At 39.4% G+C, this 12,119-nt stretch overlaps 1 protein-coding gene across 1 annotated transcript in view; it reads right to left on the bottom strand.

Annotated features, from left to right (window-relative positions):
- The window catches only part of LOC118419450 (ATP synthase subunit beta, chloroplastic), a 48,433-nt gene extending 45,518 nt beyond the window's left edge, over positions 1-2,915 (bottom strand). The window contains exon 1 of the mRNA XM_035825829.1: positions 2,831-2,915. The gene's annotated coding sequence lies outside the window, so the exon portion shown is untranslated. The remainder of the gene's footprint in view (positions 1-2,830) is intronic.
- Between the last annotated feature and the right edge of the window lie 9,204 nt (positions 2,916-12,119).

The following is a 12,119-nucleotide window of genomic DNA, read 5'->3' as shown; positions in this document are numbered from 1 at the left end:
AATACACCAGTAGGAACGGTCAAGCCAAATATCTTACGGCATGACGGGAATGGTTATGAAACGAACCTGATGCAAAAGAATAGCAACAGAATATACAGATTTCAAGGGGACCCAGGGCTCTACATATGGCTGAATCTCAAAATCGCAGAAAATAAACTTTCGAAATAAAGACTGATCAAGCCGAGGGAATCAATAAATAGGTTTCACACGCGTAAGCACCATCTTTACCACCATTGTTTAAGTCGCTCCACACATCACACTCTGAACAAGTCCAGAAAAGCAGCAACAAGACCACAGCTTACAAAGACCCCTGGCATTTACATGCCTTACTTTAACTTAACAGAAGTAAAAACAACAGGCTACAATAAAAATGAAATGCAGGTTGACGACAACTTGACGGAAACGGTAACAAACCTTTATAATTTTACGAGATTCTACAGCTTTGTCTTTACACAAATTGATGATTGTGGTACTAAACATCTCGCTAGCTAGAGAGAAGAGCAGCAAATAGCTTCACAGTTTGCAACGTATCCCCGGACGACTCATTCCCCACTATCGTCTAAACAGTCCGAAACTTTATACCCGCTCTTTGAATATACAACAGAACAGTAAAGTGAAGTATTTTAGACATTGTGATCACATGTACTTAGTAAACGAGGTATGTTATTCCACATTGCCCTCAACAACAGATAGTCAAATAGTACATGTTTGTTAGTCTACAGATCTTTCACCCTATGTAATAGGAATATTCATAACACGCTATGGACTGACATAGCCGACCAACAACAACCAACACAAAAATACAACAAAATGTAAAAATATATGACGGGTGGTAATAGGGGATTTCAATAAAGACACAATGGTCAACATCAAAGAACAAGTAATTACATAGATTTCGAGGTGACTCCAGGCCTCTTCATGCGACTTAATTTTACAACAAAAAAAAAGAAAAATCAGCTCAAGAAACTAAACAGAAACTAAAATGTATTCTGACCACGCCCTATTAAAATCAGTAACGAACGCAAACAAGTGAAAAATCCATTTAATTGCTATTTTACAGCCATTATTAACTGCGGCTGACCAAGCACTGATGAATAAAATCGGAAGAAATCGCTTCATTGCCATTTTAACCATTGGTAACATAAGTAACGTTAACTGTGGCATCAAACACTATGAAGTGAAGTGAAATGTATATCGCACCATAATGAAATCAGTAACGGACACAATCAAGCTAGAAAATTGATTAAATCACGATTTTACAACCATTTTTAATTGCGGCTATCAACAGCACAATCTAAACTGTTAACAAAATGAAGACAAGCTGGCTACACAGATTTCAAAGTGACCCCGTGCTTCTTCATGTTGTAAGTAAAAAGAAGGAAAATCTCAAGACGACCGGAAAACCTCTGAAAAGGAGGCTGATTACAACTTGACTGAATCCGTAACGATTATTTCCATATGCCACCACAAGTTAACTGCGGATCACAATTTAACCTTAAAAATGGACCAAGAACTTGTCTTTACATTTCCTCAACCCTCTCTTACGAAATGAAAACTGACTAGACCCTATGGAGTCAGGAAAGATATTTCAAACGCGGAAACATCGTCTTTATCACCATTAAGCAACACATCACACTCTGAACAGCTTTCAACCCTGTTAAGGCTTATAAACCTATGAAATGAAGATTGGCCAGGCTGAGCGAACCAGTAAAGATATCTCAGACGCGTAAGCACCACGATTAGTACCATTGTATACTGTGTAGTGCAACACATCACACTCTGAACAAGTCCGGATCTAGAAATGCAGCAACAGTTTACAAGGTGACCTCATACCTTCACATAACCTACTTTAACTTAACAGAAATAAGAACAGGAGGCTACAATTGAAATGCAATGCAGGCTGACCACACCCTGGCGGAATCAGTAACAAACCTTTACCTGATCGATGCGCCAGCTTTTATGATAATCTTTATACAAATTGATGATTGTGGCGCTAACATCTCACTAACTAGATAAAAGGGCGGCAGCTAGCTTCACAGGCGCCACTTCATTTCTCACTGTCGTCTAAACAGTCTGAAACTTTATACCTGCTCTTTAACTATATACCGGAGTACAGTAAAATGAAATATTTTAGAAACTGTGATCGCATGTACTGGTAAACAAGGTATTTTTCCACATTGCCCTCACCAACAAATGTCGAATAGTATATGATTGTTAGTCTACAGATGTTTCACCAAATGTAATAGGAAAATTAATAACACGCTATGGGCTGACATATCCGACCAACAACAACACACGGAAATAAAATCTACGACGAGTGATAATAGGGGATTTCAATAAAGACACAATGGTCAACATCAACGAACAAGTATATACATAAATGTCCGAATGTGACTCCAGGCCTCTACATGCAACTTACTTTAAACATATAAATAATTCGTAGCACAGAAAAACTAACCAGTCTCGTAAAATGTGTACTGACCTCGCACTCATGAAGATAATAAAATCGATTCACTACCACTTTAATACACATAATAAGAATGGTTATATCTAGCAATGTTGCCTAGAACACACGACGCTTCAACGTCCACGTAATGGATCCCAGGCGGCCCTCACACCACCAAACTACGTATACCACGCCCCCTCCCTCCGCCCAACCAAGACCCCGTCCACGTAGCTCGGCAACACCCTACTAATTTTCCAATTCTCCTACTCTCCTGCAGTAATTGATGCAGTGCATCTTCAAGCTGCATAAACCTTTCCCTAGTGGGAATGAACTTAAGACTCTGAAGCCAAAAGAACTAAAAGAAAAGTATCCAATTGCACATACCTCAAAAGAAGTTTTCCGAAGTCTGTTCTAGTCTCGTCGTCTCCTCCTCTGTCCAGAACAGAATGAATGGAATGGAAAGATCTAAGTTTAGATCCACCCATGTAACTGGTGTGGAATATACCAATGTCTGCTGTGGAGAGGGAGAGTTGGGGTTTTTAGTTATATCTTTCCTTTTTTTAGTCCACGTTCTAGACAATTCAGTTTGAATTCAAATATTAGGAAAATAACTGTTCCTATCCCTAGATTTTTCATAAGGTATACTTATTTGGGATCCAGTTCCAAAGAGTTATTTGTATGTTCACAGTAGAGGCTGTCCCCTTAGATAGAAATGGTTGGCACCATTGGCACTTCACACTTTTGAAAACGTGTGCTGTCATAGCTTGAAGGACAACATGTAAAACATGGCCTGTGTGTCCTCAATCCTCGTGGGAATTTTGACTTTTGGTTCTTGTCTCTTCCCTCAACACCTCAGAGTCTTTTATCTAATATATACTATTCTGACACAAATTAGTTCGCGTATTTATCATTCATGGTAAGAAGTAAAAACGCTTTTAGTGGTGGAATAACATGATAAATATCGCGAGAGGCATTTTGTTTTTCATAGGCAGTTTATGTAGTCTTTAATCTTTGGCTAGCGTGAGCGATTTTGAAGTACCTTGTTGACAACTATTGGTGATAACATTTGTTACCTTTAGGGTAAAGATAACCCAAAATGTCCCACGCAAGATCAACATCCTGACGTAAGTGCTAATTTGAATGCTCCACGGGGCTGTTGTATGCTCGAACTTACTAGTAAGTCCCTGACGGACAATTAATACAAATATACAGTATTGGCCGATAGGATGTGAGTACTATACACAATTTTAAAAGTGTGCGCACTACTCGTACATCCAGATACAGTGTTGTATAAGCAAACTGTTGCTACCTTTGATTTGTTGACTTCACTAAGAAGATTATATTTTCGGCACTGTTTGTCGGGTGTTTTGTTACCTTTGATTTGTTAACTTCACTAAGAAGATTATGTTTTCAGCGCTGTTTGTCAGGGGTTTTGTTACCTTTGCAAATGCACCTATCACAACACTCGTTTTTGAAAACGTGCGCTGTCATGGATTCATAGCTGGAAGAACCCCTACAGGGTACGAAAACGTCAACTGTCCCCGTTGCCCGTGGGAATGTTCATTTTCGGTGCCTGTCTCTAGGCAGAAATATGATGCAATAGTCACCTTACGAAACGTACCTTGTCCAAACATTAACCCTTGTCCTACTGGCCTTTTGTTGCAAAGTTAACCTCTCAGAGCCGATTGCTTCATCAGATCAGTAAAACTTGACCTATTCTGTGCTGCTGCTGCTGCAGATTTACTTCCTCATTCGGTGCGTTTTGCTGTGGTCTTAAACATTTAGGCAACAGGTATCACAAAACCATCTAAATACGGGACCCACATACAAGCATCATGTATAAGTTCTTCTTCTTCTTCTTCTTCTTCTTCGTTCAAGCGCCAAACCTCATTATGTTGAGGACTCTAGGCACTAGGGAAGGGGGTCATTTTCTAGGTGCAGGTTTGTGGGGCTGATTTGTGGCTGGTGGCTTTTGGCTCCTCAGTGGGCAGGGGCGCCGCTCCCTGACCGCCGTGTTGTTGTGTTGAGGCACAAGTCTGTACAACCCGTATGTACGAGGGGTGATCAATAAGTTCTCGGCCTGACCCAGAAATAACAAGCACAACTCAGATTTTGAGGCACAACTTCATAGTGTGAAGCCTTTTATCAATATCCTCCAAATTTTAGATAATCGGAGTCATTACTTTCCCGGCATTCGTTTCTTGCAAATCCGAAGGTAAGTGGCGAGAAAAAAGTGGTGTGAATTGTGATCAGACATGTGTGGGCGAGTTCAAAGACTTAGAGATCCTACCTTTTTTTGTCAAATTCCGACTTACTTGTATGTGATTTTTCAAATTTTGTTTTGTATTTATTATTTCATTTCATCATTTGTAATATAACTTCTATTCCATAAGTATACTTCACATAATGATTTCAACTTATGTGCATTTTTCGTTCAATTTAATTATGAATAATTATTATTTCTGTGACTTAGTTCTGGGGGAGGCCCAAGAAAAGCCACATAGGCTTCTGCCCACCCCCCGCATGTCCTTCATTTCTGTATTTATATTTGTTTGTAAGCCATGTTATGTGTGAATAAAGAAAGAAAATTCCCCATGCCGTAAATTAACAAAAGACATTGTCAAAATGTTTGATAATGGTTCTCTTCCTATTTCAAGCAAAAAGAATTGGGTGTCTGACTTCCAGCAGCGCAATTTGACCCGTACACCTCAGGTCAGGTCGACGTCAATTGTCCACGTTTTTCCCTTCTCCCTTACCTAACATTACTGGGTGTCGCCTGCAAAGTAAAGATCACAATAATTTGAATTTTGGTGCATATCTTTTATAAGACTTTATACTTGACATCTACGTTTCAAAATCTGAGCTGTACTTATATTCCCATTCCACTGGGACGGCGCTCTCGTGGCGCTCTCACGGCGATGGCAAATTTGACCATCGCGGTGAGAGCGCTGTGAAATCGCCAAGGTCGCCATGGGAGCGCGGTGAGAGCGCCGTGAAAGCGCCATGAGAGCGCGGTGGGAGTGCCATCGCCGCGAGAGCGCCGTCACCACGGCGATAGTATGGAGCCCTGCCATACCATCGCCGTGAGAGCGCCGAGCATGGCGATGCAACAATGATCGCCATGAGAGCGCCATGAGAGCGCCAAGAGAGCGCGGAGAGCGACAATATGGCTTAAGGCCCCCTCTCACTTGACGTGCGGCACGCTTGCGGCATTGCTGCGTTCGAAAACGCAGATGTACCGCCACGGAACCTAGAGGTGCCGCAAGCAAACCTAGAGGTGCCGCAAGCAAACCTAGAAGTGCCGCAAGCAAGCGCGACGTTTTTTAAAAAGTTTAAAAATAACGCAAGTGGCAAGATGCCGCAACAGTGCCGCAACAGTGCCGCAACAGTGCCGCAACGGTGCCCCAACAGTGCCGCCACCATGCCCCAAACAGTATCAAGGATATATTTTGCCTATTTTACACCAAGAATCAAAAGTAAACATCATTTTATCACCGAAAAACTATTTTAGATGCATTTCTAATAATTTTACAGCGGTTTTTGATCCAGTTAAAACACTGCGAATTGCAGAAAACTTACCTTGTATCCGTATTCAGAGTTAACTTAAAAATACATCTTTTGATTTATTTAATGGAAAGTAGGTCAGTATTTTATACTTGAAAACAAAAATTAAGTAACTGGTTTATCGATTAAACTACGGATGTAGAGATAAAGGTTATCGTACAACGTTCAAAAAGAAATTATTTATGTTGGATGATAACGAGTTTGCGTTTGCGTTATAACGTTACAAGCTAATCATTGCTGGTAGCCTGCCACCGATAAAATACAAAATTGCAGTCATTCAGACTCATGGGCCATATTTTTCTCACTTTTTACAAATATGATAGACTTAGACATCAATAGGCTGGCAAGCCATCCGCCGACAATGAAAATACTCCGCGTCATACAAAAAAAGTATGAAATATCAAACATTTTCATTTTAGAAATTTGCAAAATTGGTGAATAAACATATAAACATACATAATTACACATAACGTTACATGGTGCAAAACGTACACATCGAGTGAAATCTGGTATATAGTTCGTGTCCGTTCATTTGGGTCATTTCCTTTACTGTAAAAGTCTTTCAAGGTTATTTATAGCATATGTACCATATAATTCATTATCATAAGGGAAATCTTTTCATTATAAATCTCATTTTGGGGCATTCTCATCATTTTACGGTGATTTGTCATAAATTGACAACGCTGCAATTGTCAATAACATGTTCATTTAGTTTAGAAACGCAACAGTGCCGCACGTCAGTGTGAGTGCAAGACAAAATCGGCGAAATTAACACAACAGTGCCGCAGTGAACGAACGCAGAAATGCCGCAAGCGTACCGCACGTCAAGTGAGAGGGGACCTTAATACCCCCTTTCCACTAGGACGGCGCTCTCGCGGCGCTCTCTCTGCGACCTCAAATTTGGAAGAGCGCGGTGAGAGCGCGGTGGGATCGCCAAGGTCGCCATGAGAGCGCGAAGAGAGCGCGGTGGGAGCGCCATGGTCGCCATGGTCGCCATCACCACCGCGACTGTTTTGAACCTGCTCAAAACAGTCGCCGTGAGAGCGCCGTGGACGGCGATCCAACTATGAGCGCAGAGAGAGCGCGCAGCGAGCGCCGTGAGCGCCAAGAGAGCGCACAGCGAGCGCGGTGAGCGCAATAGGTCTCAACAGTGATTTATGATACCAATTTAGCTAGGACGGCGCTCTCACCGCGCTCTCTCTGCGCTCTCAACTGCGCAGTTTGTGAAGAAGTATATTTGACATAGACAGAAAGCGGAGAAATGTCCAAAATGTACCGGTGATGAACAATTCAACAAACTGAGTTGTAATAAGCAAGGTTTAAAGAACAATGGTTTATCATTTCTCAACATATTTTTGAATTTCAACATGATGACATTATGTTTTCTTGTTCTTCATCTGCACATTTAGTACGTTTAAGTCCCATTTTCAATAAATTGAAGTGTTTCAGTGTTGTATGATTTACACTAATAACGTGGCATGATAAATTTATGCTGAACAAGCTACATGACAGATTTAAGAAAAAAACAGCAAGACAAACGTGTATATTTCAGTCTGAGTGACTGTACAGTGACCAAAATTGGATTTGATTACAGCCTTGATTTTATACTTGAATGTTATACTTGAATGTTATGTAACACGTAAATGGATGACTTCAAAGATACCAAAATACACTAAACGTCAAAAGATTCGTTCTTTATCTCTGAAATTCGTTGAGTAATCTTTCGAAACTTTGTTAGCTCATAAAAAGATGCTGACATTTGAGTTTTTCGTCGCGGTGAGAGCGCGCTGGGGTCGCCGGAGAGATTCCACTAGAGCAGCTTTTTCCGGCGTCGCGGCGCTCTCACCGCGCTCTGGCCAATTTTCCATCGCAGCGAGAGCGCCGTGAGAGCGCCGTCAAGTGGAAAGGGGGCCTAAACAATGGTATATGATAGGCCCCATTCCACTAGGACGGCGATCTCACCGCGCTCTCGCTGCGCTCTCATATATAGTTCATACAATCTTTATTCTTGAAGAAGTGTATTTTTGTGAATTTTTTTGTCAAATCATACTTTTGTGTCATGAATCACTTCCTAATTAAAATCATGGGTAATACAATATGAACAACTACACATACAATGCTTTTATTCAGCGCTTCGAATCACATGATTTCTTCATATTAGATATAACACAAATTCACGAGAAAGAACTCGGAGAAATGTTCAAAACGTGCCAATGATTTACAATGAATTAACTTGAGATGGAATAATCAAGAACACAAAGGTTTATTATGTCTTGACTTATTTTTAAATTTCAAGAGAATAACATTTTAGTTTTCATGTTCTTAACCTGTAGATTGAGATTATGGAAGACTTATTGTCAATAGATCAAATCGTTTCACTATTGTATAATTTTCGATAATAACGTGGCATGATAATGATATTCATTTTGAACAAGTTACACGGCAAATTTGATTTTTTTTAAACAGCAATTCAAACGTATGGGTTATCTTAGACTCACGCTGAGCCCTGTACAGTGAACGAAATTGGATTTGTTTACAGCCTTAATTTTGTAATTTAAAATTGCGTGAGACGAAAAGGTATGACTTAGTAGACAATAGAATACACAAAAAGTAAGAAATTTCGTTCTTTATCTCTGACATTCGTTAAGTAATCTTTAAAGTCTTTGGCAGCTCATAAAAATTGCTGACCTTTGAGTTTTCCGTCGCGCTGAGAGCGCGCTGGCGTCGCATTAGAGATTCCACTAGAGCATCTTTTTCTGCCATCGCGGCGCTCTCACGGCGATGGGGCGAATTTTCCATCGCCGTGAGAGCGCCGTCAAGTGGAATGGGGGCCTTGTTGTATCTCGGTAAAGCCGAGGACTTATCGATAACCCCGTAGATTTTATCCACATGTAGACATTGACAATGATAATATGAAATTAGAAATGCTGATTATAATATTAAAAGTAATTTCGCGTGGAGATTGTGATGTCAAGTTAACAATTATTTCACATTATTTGATTTCTAATATAAACTTGTTATATCCTCCTCTTTTCATTTCCACACCACCCCAGAGGTTGTCATCTAATATATACTATTATTTTGATTTTATATTGAACCGCCCTTCATTGTGAAATAATTGTTAATACCAGCTCCTACTCAATTCTGTTTTTTTTTATAACAGTGGATCCAAGTAGCACATAGGTCAGGGTTCAAGAGAGGGGGCTGATTTAATCCATGAGAAAATATTCTTCATATTTCCTCACCACCTGTGATTTACTATATGACACAAACTATGTGTATTTATCAAATACTGGCTACGACTCAGACAATTTAACATTTCTTCACATCCGTTACAAGTAGATGCACTTCTCTGTCACAACAAAATTTACAAGATAATAGTCGCAGCCTCATGATTCACCATGTAAAGGAAATACTTAACAACAGCGGCTACTCATACATCCGGAATACCGACATCATAGACAACGGCTATTACTGTACATTGTTAAGGAGAAGACTAAATGACATTTATATTCAAAGTTTCTTTCACAAGTTATCCGTAGACGAAGGAAAACTTAGATTTTACAAAAACTTAAAAACAGCATACGACATGGAAAACTGCTCGTACCATAGGCATTTTGAATTCCGCTCAGCCATGTGTAAGTTAAGAATTAGTTGGCACCCATTAGAAATAGAGAAAGGGAGATATAAAAAGCTACCTGCTCATGAAATAATTCATAAGCAGTGCACAACGAATGCAGTTGAAAATGAAACACATTTTATCTGTGAATATCCCTGATTCGATGCTGAAAGAAACACACTGTTTGAAAGAGTGTCCGAAATCACACCGAACTTTTCTTCTTTTTCTTTAACTTACAAAAGACCCATCTTCTGCTAAGATCATCGAATTAGTCTATCATAGAAAATGTGGGACATTTCATTTTCAACTGTTTTCAAAAAAGAAGTCAAACCCCGCAATAGCAATGTAGGTTTTAGAATAGTACTCGATATTCTGTATATTACGTTATATACAAGCAGTTAATCTTCGCATGTTAGAATTTAGATCATCTTTTTGAATATTTGATTTTGTTCACTTAAAATTAGCCCCATGGGCATGAATTTGCAATAAAACATTTTATCAAAATGTATTAGTAAGAAGTAAAAACGCTTTTGGTGATGGGATGACATGATAAATATCCCTAGAGGCATTTTGTTTTTCATAGGCAGTTTATGTAGTATTTAATCCTTGCCCAGCTTGAGCACTTTTGAAGTACTTTGTTGACGCCGATGGGTGATAACATTTGTTACCATTAGGGTAAAGATAACCCAAAATTTCACACGCAATATCAACATCCTGACGTAAGTGTTGTTCCGAATGTTCTAGAAGGCTGCTGTAGCCTCGAAATCAAGTCTCTGATGGAGTACGGGCCTGGCTGGTAAATCAGTACTTAAGATAGTGACTCAAAGAAGTATTGGCCGATAGACTGTGAGGACTTAGTGAGGCTACAAATTGTAACACACTTCTCGTACCGTACATTCATCTACAGTGTTGGACTGAACTGTTCTTACCTTTACTAAAGAGATTAGGTTTTTGGCGCTGTCAGTGTCTTTTTAACCTTTGACAACAAAAAAATTCAATGCTTTTGGGGGTGCGCATTCTGGCGATTTTTTTTACATCATAACTCAAGAGATTTTGGATAGTTTTTATGATATGCAGGTAGCCCCCGGTGTAACTAAAAGCGCCTCTAACGTCTGGCTGTAGTACTACACCAAAACCTTTGGTTCATAACATTTCGAGGGCAACTTATGTCTAAGAATGGCGGCAGTTCAACCCTTACAATGGCGCCACCCATTTCCACACCACCCCAGAGGTTGCCATCTAATATATACTATTATTTTGATTTTATATTGAACCGCCCTTCATTCTGAAATAATTGTTAATACCAGCTCCTACTAAATTCTGTTTTTTTTTATAACAGTGGATCCAAGTAGCACATAGGTCAGGGTTCAAGAGAGAGGGCTGATTTAATCCATGAGAAAATATTCTTCATATTTCCTCACCACCTGTGATTTACTATATGACACAAACTATGTGTATTTATTTTTTTTTTTTTTAATTTTTATTTATTCACATATATTTTGCGAGTATGAGGCGGAAAGCACAAATTGCTTATATTAAGCCTTCTACTCAAGAAACATACGCATAAAACAGAATTAGTAACCGACATTCCATACATAAGTGCAAAATGGATGGCAGAAAAATGAATTTAAACAAGACAAGTTGGTGCTGAATCAATTAGGAGAACCTGCCTGTACAATGGATATAGGTAATGACAAGATCAAAAATGTTACAGTTCTGTTGATGTGAGAGAGATGTTGATCCTGATAACAGTAAAGTACATAAAGTAGTGTCGTTGAGGTGCTTTAGGTCTACTATAATATTTGAGACAGCCGATAACAAAGAACTTCTTTGGCTAGTATACAGTGTGCAGTGTAGTAGATAATGTTCGGTTGTTTCACAATGATAGCCGCATTTACATGTAGGATAATCAATACAATGGTGTTGAAATAGATGGTAGTTTAACCGACTGAAGTTTAGACGGAGCCTTGTAAGATGAACTGCGGAACGACCTTGGCCATGAGAGAAATGGGAGTATTTTGTCGACTTGTTGAATAGTGAGTCCAGCTCTTTTTTGAAAGTGTTGATCGAAAGGACGGCTTTAGCATTCGTAGGCAGTTCATTCCACAAGTGAACAGTTGAAGGTAGGATGTGTATTTATCAAATACTGGCTACGACTCAGACAATTTAACATTTCTTCACATCCGTTACAAGTAGATGCACTTCTCTGTCACAACAAAATTTACAAGATAATAGTCGCAGCCTCATAATTCACCATGTAAAGGAAATACTTAACAACAGCGGCTACTCATACATCTGGAATACCGACATCATAGACAACGGCTATTTCTGTACATTGTTAAGGAGAAGACTGAATGACATTTATATTCAAAGTTTCTTTCACAAGTTATCCGTAGACGAAGGAAAACTTAGATTTTACAAAAACTTAAAAACAGCATACGACATGGAAAACTGCTCGTACCATAGGCATTTTGAATTCCGCTCAGCCAT

The sequence above is a fragment of the Branchiostoma floridae genome, chromosome 1, assembly GCF_000003815.2.
Source record: "Branchiostoma floridae strain S238N-H82 chromosome 1, Bfl_VNyyK, whole genome shotgun sequence".
Classification (NCBI taxonomy): Eukaryota; Metazoa; Chordata; class Leptocardii; order Amphioxiformes; family Branchiostomatidae; genus Branchiostoma; species Branchiostoma floridae.
Note: the sequence above shows the minus strand (reverse complement) of the source record. Positions and strands in the feature narration are given on the sequence as shown.